Source organism: Nematolebias whitei, chromosome 5 (genome assembly GCF_014905685.2).
Source record: "Nematolebias whitei isolate Nwh7 chromosome 5, NemWhi1, whole genome shotgun sequence".
Classification (NCBI taxonomy): Eukaryota; Metazoa; Chordata; class Actinopteri; order Cyprinodontiformes; family Rivulidae; genus Nematolebias; species Nematolebias whitei.
In genome coordinates this window covers 44,743,815-44,761,493 of record NC_056502.1, presented here as the reverse complement: position 1 = coordinate 44,761,493, position 17,679 = coordinate 44,743,815, and the positions used below count along the sequence as shown (strand labels likewise).

Genomic DNA, 17,679 nt, shown 5'->3' with positions numbered 1-17,679 from the left:
TTACTCTCTTCTTTCTCTCTGTAATGCTGGTGTCCATGTCAGTGTTTCTTGTCATTTGCACCTCATGTGGTACATTTGGTGGAGTGAAATTATGTACACAGGGTCCCAGTTACATCCAACAATAAAATGTAAAAGAAAAACAGTAATAAGATCTAAGGTATGAAATAAGAAAAACATCAACTAAATATACACTAAACACTCATAATATAAAAACATTATGTCGAACATCAGCATGAACATGAGTCTGAGCAGATGAGCACGAATGAACACATCAACATTGAAACAGATCAGCAGCAACATGTGATTTTTTTTCACGTTTATTATGCTGGTTAGAGATTCATGAGTCTAACAGCCTCAGGGTAGAAGTTGTTCCTCAGTCTAGTGGTTCTACACTTATTGCTCCTCAACCTCCTTCCTGAGGGGAGTGGGGCAAAAAGTGTGCTGGGTGAGTGGGGTCCTTAATGATGTAGGTGGCCCTCTTCCTGCATCTAGAGGTGTAGATGTCTGATGGTGGGGAGACTGACTCCGACAGACTTCTGTGCAGCCTTCACCACTCTCTGCAAAGCTTTTCTTTCTGCAGCTGTGCAGCCTCCATGCCACACGTTGATGCTGGAGCACAGGATGCTCTCCACTGCACACCTGTAGAAGGAGGTGAGGACTGAGCTTCCCAGACCAGCTAGCCTCAGCCGTATTAGGAAGTGGAGTCTCTGATGAGCTTTTTTGATCAGGCTTGTGGTGTTGTTACTCCAGCTGAGCTTGTCATTCATGTGTACACCCAAGTACTTGTAGCTGGAGACCACTTCCACTCTTATGTTCAGGGGGGTGTAGGTGTTTTTGTTCCTTCTGCAGTCCACAATCATCTCCTTTGTCTTCTTCACATTGATGTGAAGATGTAACACGTTGATGTAACTGGAAGTTAGGAACTGAACATATGCAAGAGTTGTTGCTGGTACTAACACTACAGAAGATGCAACACAGGAAGAACTACAGACTCTGGAGGAGCAAGTAGTGAATTTTTTACAAAACAAAGACATTGACATCGAACATGAGGACATTTCAATCTGTCACACACTGCCCAACAAATCAGATAAAGCCAAACCATCCATAGTCATCAAGTTCATTAGCAGGAAATCAAGAAACAAGGTAATAATGCAAGCAAAAAAACTGAAGGGAACAAATGTTTACATAAACGAACATCTAACTAAAAAAAAGGAAATATTGCACGTGAAGCAAGGTGGTTGAAAAAACAGGAAAAAAAAATAGCATCAACTTGGACAAGAAATGGAAACATCTGGATCAAAATACAGGAAGGATCTCAGGCTAAAATAATAAAAGACCTGAAGGATCTGGAAAGACTAAAATGAGCTCAGGAGATGATAGATGATAAATCATTGACATAACTTCACTAACAAGAAATTAACAAAATATAAAATGAACAAATACATTAAAACATGGCAACATACGAAGACTTAGAGTTTAAAATATACAATGTTGAAGATGAGATTGATACAAATTTTTTCCTTGCAATAAAAGACTGTGAATATTACAATGAAGAACAGTTTAATGACATCAATATAACAAATGGAGGTCTCTCTATTATTCACTTTAATAGTAGAAGTTTAAATGCAAATATATCCAAAATAACAGATTATTTAAAACAGCTAAACAGAACCTTTACAATAATTGCAATGTCAGAGACATGGCTCAACGATGAAAACACAACTAATGTTCACATGGAAGGGTATGAATTATATCATGTGAACAGAAGCATCAAAAGAGGTGGTGGAGTGGCTCTATTTGTTAAAAATGAAATAAAATGTAAATTAATTAATGAAATGTCAATAATTGTTGATAATATCATGGAAATAATAACAATAGAAATAATAAACAAGAATGATAAAAACATATTGATAAGTTGTGTATATCGATCTCCAGGATCAAATATAGAAATATTCACTGATAAAATCGTACAACTATTGGACAAGAGTTTTAATAAAAGCATTTTTTTGTGTGGAGACTTTAATATTGACCTGGGAAATTAAACAGATTCAAATAACATCAGTACATTTACAAATTCATTGTATAGTTTAAATCTTTATCCGTTAATATCAAAACCAACAAGAATTACAACTCATAGTGCTACAATAATCGATAATATTTTCACAAATGTAACAAATGGGGATGTGATGGGAGGTATTTTAATGAGTGATTTGAGTGATCATTTACCAGTTTTCACAATTTATAAAAATGATCAAAGCATTACAAAAGAAATTACAATTAAGAAAAAAAACCAATAAACACATCAAAAAAAGCAATGGACAAATTAAAAGATGATTTACATAAACAAAACTGGAAAGACGTGTATGTTGATGATGTGAACAGATCATATGATGAGTTTATGAATATTTTGGAAGCTCTGTATGAAAAGAATTGTGTGCAAAATAATTGTACAAAGAGAAATGTTGTTGACCAACCATGGATGACGAAAGGGTTGAGAAATGCTTGTAAAAAAATAATTATTATTTGTATACATGTTTCTTGAAATTGAGAACACAAGAGGCTGAAGAGAAATATAAGAAGTATAAAAATAAATTAGTAGCGATTATAAGGAAACACAAGAAGGAATATTATAGTGATTTATTAAATAAAAGTAATGGTGATATGAAAGCTACATGGCGAGTAATAAATAGTGTTCTGAAAAGTCATAAAGCAAAAACAGGTATTTCACAATATTTTTTGAAGGATGACAATGAAATCCATGATGAAAATGAAATTGTAAATGGATTTAATCATCATTTTGTGAACGTTGGATCAAGCCTTGCAGCTAAAATACCAAAAGTAGACAATAATGTGAACCATTCAGTTATAAGTTGTGACAACAGTATTTTTCGTAATGGAACTGACAAAGAAGAAATAATGAATGTAGTAAAAAATCTTACAGATAAGAGATCAAAAGACTGGGTGGACATGGATATGATGTTTGTAAAGGACATAATGAGTTATGTTATCGAGCCGTTTACATATATTTGTAATTTATCATTTTCAAAAGGAATATTTCCAGACAATATGAAAGTAGCTAAGGTAGTTCCTCTCTTTAAAAATGGTGATAAATGTGTGTTCAATAATTATAGACCAATATCCTTATTACCACAGTTCTCAAAAATCCTAGAAAAACTATTTGTGACCAGTCCAAAAAAGTTCAATCTGGTCCTCTGGACATTCAAAAAAAACAAAAAATAAAACAAAGAAAAAATATATAGAAACGTTTCGTCTCTCATCCAAGAGACTTCCTCAGTCTGAGGTGAGAGAGAGTAATATTGTGTATGCTGTTCAGTGTCAGGAGGGCTGTGATCATCGGGGAAACTAAACAGCCACTGGCCAAAAGGATGGCCCAGCACAGAAGATCAACATCATCAGGCCAGGACTCTGCGGTCTACACTCATCTCCAGGTCACTCTTTCAAGGATGAAGATGTTCACATCCTGGACAGAGAGGAACGATGGTTTGAGAGAGGAGTAAAGGAGGCCATCTTTGTGAAAAGAAATCGTCCATCATTAAACAGGGGTGGAGGCCTCCGGGTTCAACTGTCCCCCTCTTACAATGCTGTGATTGCTAGTATCACTCAGCCCTCTGTGAATAGTAAACAGCCATCAGTGTGCTAATGATCCATTGTTAGGCTGATGGTCCTTCTTGAGCATGTGATCAGCTGGTTTTGGTTGTCAGCAGCAAACTGGTTGATCCACTCGGAGAAGGTGCTATTTAAGAGACTGAGCTGAATACAGCACCTCAGACTGAGGAAGTCTCTTGGATGAGAGACGAAACGTTTCTATTTTTTTTTGCTTTGTTTTATTTTATTTTATTTTTTTTAATGTCCAGAGGACCAGATTGAACTTTTTTGGATTTTTCTACCTGGATTATTGAGCATGCATCAGGATATTTGTGACCAGATTAGATAAATTTATTACTAAACAAAACATTCTAAGTAGCAGTCAGTATGGGTTTAGAGCAAAAAACTCTACATCAATGGCTCTCATGGAAATAATAGAACAAATAACTACTGCTGTCAATCAAAAACAGTATTGTGTTAGTATTTTTGTTGATTTAAAAAAAGCATTTGATACTACTGACCACACTATTCTCCTTGAAAAATTAAATAAATATGGTATAAGAGGACCAGCATTACACTGGGTATCTAGCTATTTAAAAGATAGGAAACGGTTTGTACAAATAAATGGTGTAAGATCTGACCTGTGCAATATCACTTGTGGAGTTCCTCAAGGCTCTGTACTTGGACCAAAGTTATTTATTTTATATGTGAATGACAGTGAATGTATCAGGACTCCTCAAATGTGTCCTTTTTGCAGATGACACCACATTTTTTTGTTTGGGTAAAGATGTAAAACGGATGTTGGATTTGATGAAGACAGAATTTGATAAAATACAAACTTGGTTTAAAATTAATAAATTATCATTAAATTTAGATAAAACTAAATACATGATATTTATTCAAAAAGTGTTCAATACAAAAACAACTGGACTTTATTTGTAACAGAAGACGTTTCGCTCCTCATCCGAGGAGCTTTCTCAATTCAAAGAGCAGAGAGTGAGAGATTCAGGTTATAAGGCTGAGTGAGATAAGACACACACACACACATATGTAGATTGGCAATTCACACCTAAACAGCATTAACAGTAAGAGTCTTTTGTTCCTCTAATTCACAGACGAGGCCCCTCTGTACACCGGTGACCCCCGTGACCCAAAATGGAAGAAGCGGGTAAAAGATAATGGATGGATGGATGCGGAAATTTTAAGGTTGACTCTGTGCATATACCATAGTTGTGTGTGCTATGTCAGTGGAAGATTTTGGTGAGGAAAAAAATGTTTTAGTGAGTAAGAAATTATAAAATAGTAATATATATTAAAATAAATACAAATATAAAAGATGGAAACTCCCATTCCTCTGCTCTGACATGTCCCAGCAGGAGATGGCGGGGAGGAACCCTGGAGTTGTGAAAAAGCCGTGTCTGACACCTCACCGGCCTGATTCACAACACCAGCTGACCCTCCACACCCACACAGATCCACACAGAGCTCATTTCCTGCGACAGATCCGGGTCACGGGCATAACCACAGCAAGACATTGTGTTGCTTTTATTTCAACCATTTATGCGCACAACTGTGAAACATTATACACACAAAGAAAATTTACTTTATTTAACATATTTTTTCACAAGCCTGAATACAGTAACTTTCTAAAGCTGTAGCTGAAGCAACCAACATCACTGATGGCAAAGTGCACGAGGTACATGATCTCTCCACTGGGGGCAGTGTTTGTGTTTTCTCCACTTCCACATTTTAAAGGTCTGATGTCAAATCTGTCACAAACCACGACTGAACCTGCATAAAAGACAAAAATGAGGGGAAAAAAGAAATCACTATTAATTTAAAACTAGAAGAGTCATGCTGTCTGGAAAAAAGTAGCAACAACAAAACTCTAAATTAAACGATAAAAAGTATTTTAAAGGCAGATTTTTAATGTTTTAGTTTGATATAAAAATATCTCATACTGATGTACATATGCATGTATAACTTGTACAACTTTTAATAAAACTCAGTAAATAATCATTGTTCGCTCATCTTTCTGCTTTTCCCTCCTCAGGGTCTCCACAGTGAGTCATCCTCCTCCATCTCACTCTGTCCTCTGCATTCTCTGTCCTCACTCCAACTACCTCCATGTCCTCTCTAACTGCATCCATATATTCCCTCTTTGACTTTTTCCTGGCAGCTGTGTTTCTAACATCCTTCTACCAATACTGTATACCCACTGTTCCTCCTCTGAACATGTCCAAACCATCTCAGTCTGGCCACTCTAACCTCTCTAAGTCTAGCTTCCACAACTCTCTCCTAGATCTTCATCGTGTGACTCATCAACTTAATTCCCGTGTAGGTGCTACAACTCTGTACATCACCCTTGTTCTTAAAAATGGACTCCAGCACAATTCTTCTCCATTCCTCAGACATTTTCTCACTCTCAAATATACCATTCAATATTTGAGTCAAAAACCTCACTGCCATCTCTCCAAGACATTTTCAAACCTTCACTGCTATGTCATCAGGTCCTACTGCCTTCCCCTTCTTCATTCTTTTCAGAGCTTTCTGGACTTCACCCTCACTAATCTTTCATACTTCCTGGTCCACAGTTTATATGACCTTTATTCTGGATTATTGAGCATGCATCAGGATACCTATACTCTTCTTTCTCTTTCATTCTCTTCATTTATTAGCTCCTCAAAGTACTCCTTCCATCTTCCCGTCACACTCTCTTCACTTGTTAGAACATTACCATTCCTATCTTTAACAAGCCTAACCTGCTGCACATCCTGTTTTAAATTAATAGTGATCCCACTGTCTTGCAAATCGGTACAAGTCCTTCTCACCCTCTTTCGTGTCCAGTCTCCCAAACAACTCATCATACGCCTTCTGCTTTGCCTTAGCTACCTCCCTCTACATTGCATCTCCTTATATTCCTGTCTCTTCGCTTCAGTCCTCTCTCTGTCATATTTCTTCTTGGCTTAACTCTTTCTTTGAACGGCGTTCTGCACTTCACTATTCCACCACCAGGTTTCCTAATCATCTATTCTCTGTCTAGATGACACACTATTCCCCCTTTTCGACTGTGATGCATGGGTCAAATATGCTCAGTTCACCATGGTTTGAGCTCTTTTCCACTAGTACTTTGTACCTGTTTTGCTCCCTTTTTTGTCCCTTCTTCTCAAAGGATCAAAGCGAGCCAAGCCGAGCCGGCATAAAAACATGACGTCAGAACACTGTCAGTCACTGATTGGCAGTGGTGGAGAAAGTACTCAAACACTGTACTTAAGTAAAAGTACAAATAAACAGACAAAAATGTACTCTAGTAAAAGTAGAAGTACCACATTAACATTTTTACTTAAATAAATAAGTACTTGTTTTTAAAATACTTAAAGTATTAAAAGTAAAAGTACTTCCTGAATGTATTACATAATGCAATGGTCTACATATCTTTAAGTGTGCCTACTGTATGTATATTTTCTGTAATACATTAATAGTGTTGAGCCATTTTAATGAACAATGCTGCAGATAATACATGTTTTTATTGTGTTTACTCTGTGACACAGTTCACACTTGGACTTGTAGTGAGCTAGCTGTTAGCTTCACTACTAATTAATTATTCTTAAAGCTAGTTCAAGCACAAAGAATATTAATTGTTCAATTATACGGATTCTTTCTTTTTCAAGTTAAATTTCTTTCATGTGACCCAGATAACTTGAGAGTGGAGGGTATAATTAATGACATGAGACGCCATTTTATCTTTGACCCATCAGAATAAATGCGGTCATTTATTTAACAGAATCAAAATTTAACATCAAACATGTACACATTGATTGGCTGATCTGTTTCTGATTAATAAACTTGGTGATTAATAAACTTGGCAAGTTCAAATAACAAGACAACAGAAGATTACTGATGGAGAATGATTCATCTCTGAAGGCACTTAACTTGATTTACTGGCGAATAGAAGTTTAAAGAGAAGGGGTAAAAAAGTTTAAAATTTAAAGAGGAGGTTTAGATGGATGAAGGAAGATGTAAGGACCAGAAAATGGCACCCTTCCTCCGACCCCAGCTCAGCCCTCCGGTACACTCAAGGCGTGAACAACTTGTTATCTGAGCAGAGGATACATCACCTCCGGAATAGAGGTCCATTGGCACGCTACCTTTTCAGCGTCTCCGATCAGGGTGGCTGAGAATCTTCCGAAGTAGTTCCATATACTCTGTTCAACAGAATAAGCTTCCTTAGAAGTTGAGAGCATTTAGTGCTCGGGGTGAGTCACAGCGAGGCAGCTGGGACTCCACTGGAATGGACGGACCCTTGGCACATGGTCCAATTCCATACTCCAAAGCTGACTTTCAGTAAGAACTGAAAGTTCCTGTACGACTCGCCATCAGACTGAGTCTCATCTTCGACTGAAAGTTCCAGGAAGACTGGGAAGACTGACTAGTTCCAAGAAGTGTTGACTTTTAAAGGGTATCCACTTCCTGTTACGTGGTACTTCCTGATTGGTTAGCACAACCAGCAGGGGTGTAGTTTTAGTGATGTCAGAGGGTTAATAGGAGTCAGCAGACAGCAGAAATGTTTTTAAGAACGGTTAGTACAGACAGGAAAATATTTTGAAGAAGTGTGAGACAGCAGGTGCCAGCCAGTTCTTATTTACTGTCTGAGAGTTTTAAAAACAAGGCACTTCGTTCTCATAACTTGTCTTCTGACTTTTGACCGACATCAGGTCCACTCCTCACACGGACAGAAGAGTAAATGCACACTTACTTCGTAAATAGACATTTAACTTGTATGATCCAAGTCTAATGAGGTTTAAAAATCATTAATACTGTTTCACAGTTGATTTAAATGAGTGGTTCACTTCAACATTAGAAACGGTATGAACTAAACACACTTTTGATTATCAAGATATTGTAAAATAGTAATGATAATATAAAAAGGAAGAGTGTTCTTTCAATTGATTAATTCAGGATACAATTAAATAGTCTCTTGATGAGATAATTTGTATTTCTGGATTCAAATCAATGAAATAACAGTTCCTATCCCCTGAAGGTCCTTGAGGCAGATTGATGCCGGAGGTCTAGTTCACTACAGACTTGTGATTCTGTGCGTCAGAATTTTAGGGATGGCATGCAGAGTTAAATTGTCATTAAGCAAAATAAGAAAGAGGAATGATTATACCTTTAAAAGTTTTTATTTAACACAGAGAAAAACCAATGTGTCATTTTAACTGCAGTAAACACATTTTAGTAAAAGTTGTCTGCCTGAACAAAAGGGGCATTAGACACAACTAACAAAGGAACAGGCTCTGATTATTTCAACTCCAGTTTGTCATCAACTCTAGTTAAAATACTGTCTAGTCAACCTTGTAAAGGGTCAATACTGAACAATATTTTAACTTCCTGACACCATTTTTAAAACTTGGACCCGAGTGTCGAGACATTTGGAGACATCTCTCGTCTCCTAACATCCCATGAACTGACACATTTTAATATTGCTGCAAACATTTCTTGTTCAAGTTCAGAAGAAATTGATTTTCAAAGATTTTTGAGTCCAATTTGGCTCTTTTGGGAGAGAGAATCTGTCCTGTTGTACTGAGCAGTCTTTCAGTAAGGCCATGGGTGGAGCATATCTTCTGGCTGACTCTCTTGCACTGGAATACATTTCAGTGTGTTAGAGGTACTGCGGGTGCACCCAGCTCAGTGACATATATATTAGAATATATGTCATTGGCCCAGTTCTTCTTGAAGGTGGGCCTAACGTTACCTGCCCACTTTGCAGTGATTCACTGGACCAACTCCCCTCTCACCATTGGTTACTTTCAAAGTAAATAATAAATCAAAAAGCCGCAACATGAATGTAACTTGTAATGCAACGCGTTATACAAATGTAGTGTAGTAGAAAGCACAGATACTTGATGTAAAATGTAGTGGAGTAAAAGTATAAAGTACCCACATTTTGTTTAAAGTACAGATACATGAAAAATGTACTTAAGTACAGTAACAAAGTATTTGTACTTAGTTACATCCCACCACTGCTGATTGGTCAGGGGGAGGAGTCACTGGATCTTTCAGAAAACTCTTCACCGATCCGCCATTTGCCATTACTTGGAACTTGGAGCAGCGGCTGGACCTATTTTTAATATTTTTAAAACAATAATGACAACACCGTGGTCTAATGCTGAAGTGCAGGAATTTTTTGTGCTTGGTGACCGACGACAAAATTCAGAGTGAGCGAGCGAGGTAGAGCTCTGGCAGTCTCCCCGGAGCTTCGGAGCTCCCCTCACGCCATCTCCCCGGCTCCAAGCTCCACCAGTCATTGCAGAAGATCCTCCGTGCTGCTGGCTCGGGCTCCGTATTCTAATGCTGAAGTGCAGGCATTTTTTATATTTTGTGGCCAACGACAAAATTCAGAGCGATCTAGTCACCGCCAAGGATCATATGAGCTGCCGACCCGTTGAAGCACGCGAGGCCGGGATCCATAACCCGGTCTCGCATGCTCACAAAGGCCGGATTCTGAGCCCTGGCAGATGGGTGAACCGGGATGGAGAGTGGAAACATTGCTTTTTTTTTTTTTTTACATTTTATCTATAAAAAAATATGTTTTTTTATCAGTGAAGATTAAAAAGAAATAAACGGTGCCAGCTTTACCATGAAATCCTGTTTTCACTTTGACTTTATTAAATAATCTGTTAATTAAAGTTAACTCAGTTGAAAAATGATAAAACGACAAAATTATTGGGTCTCTCAGGAATATTTCCGTCAAATATGTTAAAAAAAAGCTATGGCCTTTAGTTCCAACTTTATTCTAACCCATAGATGTACAAATCACAAAACAAGAATTAAACATTAAATCACTAAAATAAAATAATCTGTATACAAGAAACAAAACCACATCTAAACTGAACAATAAAAGTAGACACAATGAGTGCAAATACATCAAATGATGAAGAAAAACTAAACAAAAATTAAATATAGATGTTTTTGTAGAATCTGGTTCATCGGAGATTTAATTCAATTCAGTTTAGTTATATAGCGCCAAGTCACAACAGAAGTTGTCTCAGGGCAGTGAACAGAAATATTCATATATAAAATAAGTTAACAAAACATTCATATTTAAAAATAATAATTTTACATTATTTATCTGAGAAGCAGAATATATATATATATATATATATATATATATATATATATTGCTTTATATATTGCTTTATATACTATATATAAAGTGTCATAACAAAAGTCAAGATATTTTAATACATCTTTATTGTCAACATTTATATTGAAATGATACATCGATGGAAGGTAACAGCCTCTTTCATCTTTAATGGCACACTGTTGCTCCAGAGCTGGACTCAAACAAGTCTGCTGCGATTATTTTGCTGGAGAATCATCTGAAAAACACACACAGCATGTATTACTAAACCATATTTAATCGCCACCAGGTAGTAAAGCGAGTTGGAATCTGGACCCGCCTACAGAACCGGTCACAATGGTCACAATGGAAATGCGACGTGTTCCCAGCTGATCTGAGCTGAGCCGAGCTGACCCAATCCGTGCTGTCACAGTGGAAAAGGGGCAAGTATCTATCTTAAGAAAAGAGATACACTGGCTTGTGCTCACTAGTGGCTGGTTTCATTGTATTTACATTTACAAACCAGATTCCAAAAAAGTTGGGACCCCTTGTCACTGTTTAAAGCATTGTCACTGTTTAAAGTGCTCTATAAATAAAATGGTATGGTATGGTATGGAAAATATTTACCACTAACATTTTGAGCCACTAGAGGGCTCTCGACTAATATGGCAAGCCAAGTGTCTCATGAATAGGTAAAAGTGGATATTAATGAGACACTTGGCTTGCCTTAGTTATCTAAATTTGTTTCGCTCCAGAACTCGGGGAGCAAATGTCAAATCGGCTGCATTTCGCCAAGCCACCCAGGCTAAATGCAGCTGATTTGACCATCAAAGTGCATTTATTAAGGAAAAGTTAGACTGAGACACACCTTTGCTATAATGTCAAGCAAACAAATAATTGTTTTAGGTGGTTATCTTGTTAAATTCTTGTTAAAGTCCTCCTGTGCACGCTCCCGCGGCCGCCATTTGGCAGCCAATCGATTTTTGGCACAACACCCACCCACATTTCCGAGTGATCAGCGGTGATGCATAACTGTTGTGTTGTGCTACTGAATGAAATGAAATTGAATTGAATAGCTATTGTATAAAAAGGACACCAGTGGGCACTATGAGACTGTATGTTAAAAGATGCTGTATACAGGGGGATGGAAGGAAGAATGAAAGTGAAAGTAAGGATGAGAAACTGAAGCTGATTCACGTCTGCTCCGTTATCCAATAATGCTCAGTCAGGTCATCTGGACCGTTTCTTTTCTACAAAAAAAAACTGTCCAGAGGTCCTGACAGAGCATTATTGGATTTGGTACCTGGATGATTGAGCATGAACTTTGTTATTTATCCATTAATTCAATCTTGTAACACCACAACATTGGCGACGAGGATGTCTATTTCTGTGCCTTTACCTGCTCCATTCATGCCATCCCGGGGGAACCAGCGATAGCAATTCCAACATGGCTAAAAATGTTTGAAAACTGCATGTTGGTTATCGCAGTGTCATGGGACAGCTGGCCCAATGCAAGAAAGCATGTGATTCTACTTCATGCCCTGGGTACGGAGGGTCAACGACTTTTCTACACCCTGCCAAACACTGGAGACACGTTTGCTACTGCTATTGCTGCCTTAAAAGAGCATTTTGTGCCAAAGGTGAATGTCATTGCTGAACGTCACAAGTTTCAACAAAGAGCACAGATGCCGGATGAGATGATAAACCAATTCTTAGCTTCTCTATGTGAGTTAACTGCTGCATGTGATTTTGGCAACATGGAGGAACAAATGCTACGTTATCAACTGATCGAGTGTGTTTGTTAACACTCGCATAAGAGACCGATTATTACTTGAACCGGACCTAACACTTGCTAACACTACTACATTGGTGTTGCAAACTGAAAGTGGATTAAGGGATGTTGACGTTCTCTCTGATGCTACTGCTGCTGGAACTTCTGGTCCATTGAGGGCCATACGGAAACAATCAAAGCCAAGCCACCACTGGGACACGAAGAAGAAGCCACCGCTGAATCCTGCTCCTGTCACAGCGCAAGCTGTTGGTAATCGTTCCTGTTTTCGTTGTGGATCTTCTAACCTCCTTGCTAACAAACCTTCATGCCCTACTGTTAAAGTGACCTGCAACAAGTGTGGTAAAGTGGGACATTTTTCATGAGTATGCCATTCAACCCAAAAGGAGGTACGTGAAGTCGTCATTAATGAGCCCACAGTTCTTTACATGAACAATTCAGTACAAGACAAGATCCTCTGCACAGTTCAAGTGACTGTTAATGGACAATGTAAAGATGTTGAGCTGATTGTAGATACAGACTCATCTATGTCCATTATACCAGAGAACATTTACTGTACCTTCTTCTCAGAATGTGCCCTAACTGAACCTACATTTGCTCTTGTTACCTATGCAAAAGAGAAAATTGCTGTAAAAGGGTGCTTAACAGCTACTATTTTTCATGATAATCATTCTACTGTAGGTGCTCTAGTTGTGGTTGAGTCAGGTGCTGCTCTCCTTGGCTTAGATTTATTTCAGGCATTACATATGAAACTTGAAGGACGAAAAGTTATTACTACTATTACTCCTCCTACTTCTACTGTTCAACCTGCCGTGCCAAAGGCTGAACCAGAAAATGCTCCAGAAGTGTCAATTCAGGAAGTAGCCTATGCCAACAACATCATACACAAAGTACACATTCTGCCAAATACTGTTCCAGTACAACAAAAACTCAGGAGACTGCCATTTTCAGTGAGACAAGCTGTTTCAGAGGAGCTCAAAGCTCTCCAAGATAAGGGCATCATTGAACATATTGATGCTTCGCCTTGGGTTTCTCCCATAGTCGTGACACAAAGGAGAGATGGTGGAAAGGCACATGTGTGTTGATCTAAGGGAGCCAAATAAAGTTATTGTTGCTGATTGCCATCCATTACCACACATAGATGAACTGTTCTCAAATTTACGAGGGGCTACTGTTTTTTCCACTGTCGATTTAGCATCTGCCTACCATCAAATGCCTCTGCATCCTGAAAGTCATGATATGACTATGTTTATCACTCATGATGGACTTTTTCATTTCTGCAGAGATCCGTTTTACTTAGCTTCTGCTAGATCTGCATTTCAAAAAATGATGCCAATCATCCTCGCAGGTTTGCCAGGCATACAAGCATACCTGGAGAACATCATTTGCTATGGCTGTACACAAAGAGAACATGATGAAAACTTAAAGAGAGTGCTCCAAGCCCTGACTGATGCTGGACTCAAACTTAACATGCACAAATGTAGGTTCAATCAACCTTCATTCAACTACCTGAGTCACACCATTTCAAAAGAAGGTCTTCAACTGGACCAGGACAGAGTCACTGCTGTGATCCATGTTCCAGCTCCGCACAACACATCTTCTCTGAGATCTTTCCTTGGTCTTGCATTTTGGTTCAGTAAGTTCACTCCAGATTTTGCAACTGTTACTGAGCCACTACGTGCAGTGCTCAGAGACTCTACGGACTTAAACTTCAAGTGAACAGTGGAAACAGAATCTAGTTACTCCACAGCTGAATGTGAAGTTCTTGCCTGTGTGTGTGCTGTGGAAAGGTAGAGAACTCATGTCTGGGGTCATCGCTTTGTTCTTCGTAAAGATCACCAAGCACTTACAACCTTACTCACCTTCAAAGGTTCTGGCCATGCTGGACTGAGGATCGCCAGATGGTCAGCTCAATTGCTCTGCTTCACATATGATGTCACTTATCGCCCAGGACGCCAAAACGTCACTGCTGACTGCCTTTCCAGGCTACCACTAACTGTTGAAAATGAGGCAGAGGAACATGACATGATTGCAGGTGTTTTTAAGGAGTCACTGTGTACTATTTCTCTTTCAGAGTTCACTTCTGTCAGTGAAACCTGCCCAGAACTGTCACTACTGTACAACCAGATTCAAAAAGTTTGGCCCAAATGCACACAAGGTTTGTCTGAGAACCTTACTTCATATTTTCAGGTACGAGATGAACTGTCAGTTCATGGTTCACTGAGAATGAGAGGGACTGATTGACTAGATCAGACTGAGATCCTGGAACTAGCAAGAAACATGGCTCGTGACAGCAGAAGGACGGGATCGTCCCTTGGCACCTACAGTTGGCTGTCCACAGTGACAAGGAGCTCAGCAGACTGCTGGGAGGAGTGACCATCGCTCTGGGAGGCGTTCTGCCCAGCATTCGGGTGGTCCTACAGCCCAGGGGAACCAAGAGGCCAGCTGAGTCTGGGTGGACAGATTGGATGGCATCTGCAGCCAGTTTCTTAGGATCCACTGTGGGATGGACCTTTACAAGAAATCCTTCCTGCCTACAGCCATCAGTATCTATAACATCTCTTAATGAAATGAAGATAACGAGTTACAACAAAAAATAATTTCCTTTTGGGATTAATAAAGTATTTTTGAATTGAATTGAAATGAAACCATGGGAAAACGTTGCAATAGACATTACAGGCCCATTTGAAAATGCTACATGGGACTGCCGTTACTCTATTGTAAGATTACTATAGCAAATGGCCAGAGGTTGCATTCACCTCTACTGTAACTACAGATGTCATCATTCGCTTTTTAGCCACTGTGTTCAGTAGGGAAGGTAATCCAACGTACCTTGTCTCAGATAACGATTGTCAGTTTACTTCTCATACATTTACTAACTTTCTGAGAGCGAGGGAGATACATCACTTAAGGTCCAGTGTATACTACCCCAAAACAAATAGTGATGTGGAGAGATTTAACAGAGTACTTAAGGACTGCATACAGACATGCAAAATAAGTCACAACTCATGGAAAGAAGCTGTAACAGAGTTCCTACACAACTACCGAGCTACTCCTCATCCAACCACGGGAGCAACTCCATTCAAGCTACTGAGAAACAGAAAAATATGCACCAAGTTAAACATACTCCTAGCTGGCTGACATGATGCAGAGAAGAAAGGTAGATGTTTTATGTGTCCAAGAGACCAAGTGGAAGGGCATCAAGGCTTGCAACATTGGAATCCCCATGGACTATGATGTTTGCATATGACATTGTGATCTGTGGTGAGAACAAGAAACAGGTGGAAGAGAACTTGGAGAGGTGGAGGTATGCACTTGAAAGAAGAGGAATGAAAGTCAGCTGTAGTAAGACAGAGTACATGTGTGTGAATGAGAGAGAGGCTGGTGAAACAGTGAGCAAGGAGCAGAGGTCACAAAGGTGCAGCGCTTCAAGTACTTGGTGTCCACTTTCCAGGAAAATGGGGAATGTGGTAAAGAAGTGAAAAAGAGTCCAGGCAGGATGGAGAGGATGGAGAAAAGTTTCAGGAGTGATTTGTGACAAAAAGGTGTCAGCAAAGGTCAAAGGAAAAGTTTACAAGACAGTGGCGAGACCAGCTGTATATTTTATGGTCTGGAAACAGAGACATGGATAAAAATACAGGAGAAAGAACTGGAAGTGCAAAAATGAAGATGTTGAGGTTCTCCTTAAGAGTGACAAGGATGGATAAGATTAGGAATGAAATCATCAGAGATACAGCACAGGTTGAACAACTGGGAGATAAAGTTAGAGAGGACAGACTGAGATGGTTTGGACATGTCAAGAGGAGAGACCGTGGGTATATTGGTAGAAGGATGTTAGAAATGCAGCTGCCAGGAAAAAGACAAAGCGGACGGCCAAAGAGGAGATATATGGATGCAGTTAGAGAGGACATTGAGGTAGTTGGAGTGAGGACAGAGGATACAGAGGACAGAGTGAGATGGAGGAGGATGACTCACTGCGGGTTAATAAATATTGTTACTCTTAATTCCATTCCTGAAGTTGGACTGTCTGTCTCATTTTGCTATGATATTGTTTGAGGCTGTAGATCACATGTGTCAAACTCAAGGCCTGCGGGCCACATCCAGCCCGCCATACAATTATATCCGGCCCGCAAAATCGTTTTATATATCTGTTTTTAATGGCCCTGTGATATGACGCCCCAATAACACACACTACAAATCCCATGATGCAGTGCAATTGCCGCCAACGGCAAGCCGCGGTTCAAGTTCGCGGTCTGTTGATGTATACAACGCTAATATCAAATCAAAGCTAGACCCCAACAATGGCCAAGAGAAAAATTGATTCTGAAAACCGAGGCTTTAAAAGCTGGTGGGAGAATGAGTATATGTTTACTGAAATTGCAGGTAAACCAGTGTGTCTCCTTTGCGGGAGTAATATCGCTGTAATGAAGGAGTATAACCTAAGACGGCAATACGAGATGAAACATGAGAATAAATTCAAAAACCTGAGCGCAGGACAGAAGCTACAAAAGGTAGAGGAGTTGAAGAAGAATTTGACATACCAGCAGACGTTTTTCACCAAAGCAAAATCACAAAGTGAAGCTGCTGTGAAAGCAAGTTTCATTGTGGCTGAAGAGATCGCCAAATCAGGACAGCCGTTTACCGAGGGGGAATTCGTAAAGAATTGTATGATGAAAGTGTGCGACGTCCTTTGTCCAGATAAAACGCGAGCGTTTGCAAATGTAAGCCTCAGCAGAAACACTGTTGCTAATCGGGTTTGTGAGATGGCGACTGATTTGAAAACACAGTTGATTGAAAGAGCAAAAGATTTTGTTGCATACTCCCTTGCCGTGGATGAAACTACTGACGCGACTGACACTGCACAGCTGGCGATATTTATCCGTGGTGTGGATTCCAATTTGTGCGTAACAGAGGAAATACTGGACATTAAATCGATGCACGGGACAACGGAAGGAGAAGACATCTTTGGAAATGTATTTCAAAGTGTAACCGACATGAAACTGCCGTGGGAAAAACTCATTGGACTTACAACAGATGGCGCACCTGTGATGTGTGGTGAAAAAAATGGACTGGTGGGAAGGATGCGCTCAAAGATGCGGGAGGAGAACTGTGCCGGTGAGTTGACAGTGTATCACTGCATCATACACCAGGAATCGCTGAG

At 39.3% G+C, this 17,679-nt stretch overlaps 1 long non-coding RNA gene across 1 annotated transcript in view; it reads right to left on the bottom strand.

Moving 5' to 3' along the window:
* Positions 1–5,347: 5,347 nt before the first annotated feature.
* Positions 5,348–17,679, bottom strand: part of LOC119410275 — a 100,948-nt gene continuing 88,616 nt past the window's right edge. Inside the window, exon 3 of the long non-coding RNA XR_005186830.1 lies at positions 5,348–5,397. This is a non-coding gene — a long non-coding RNA (uncharacterized LOC119410275). The remainder of the gene's footprint in view (positions 5,398–17,679) is intronic.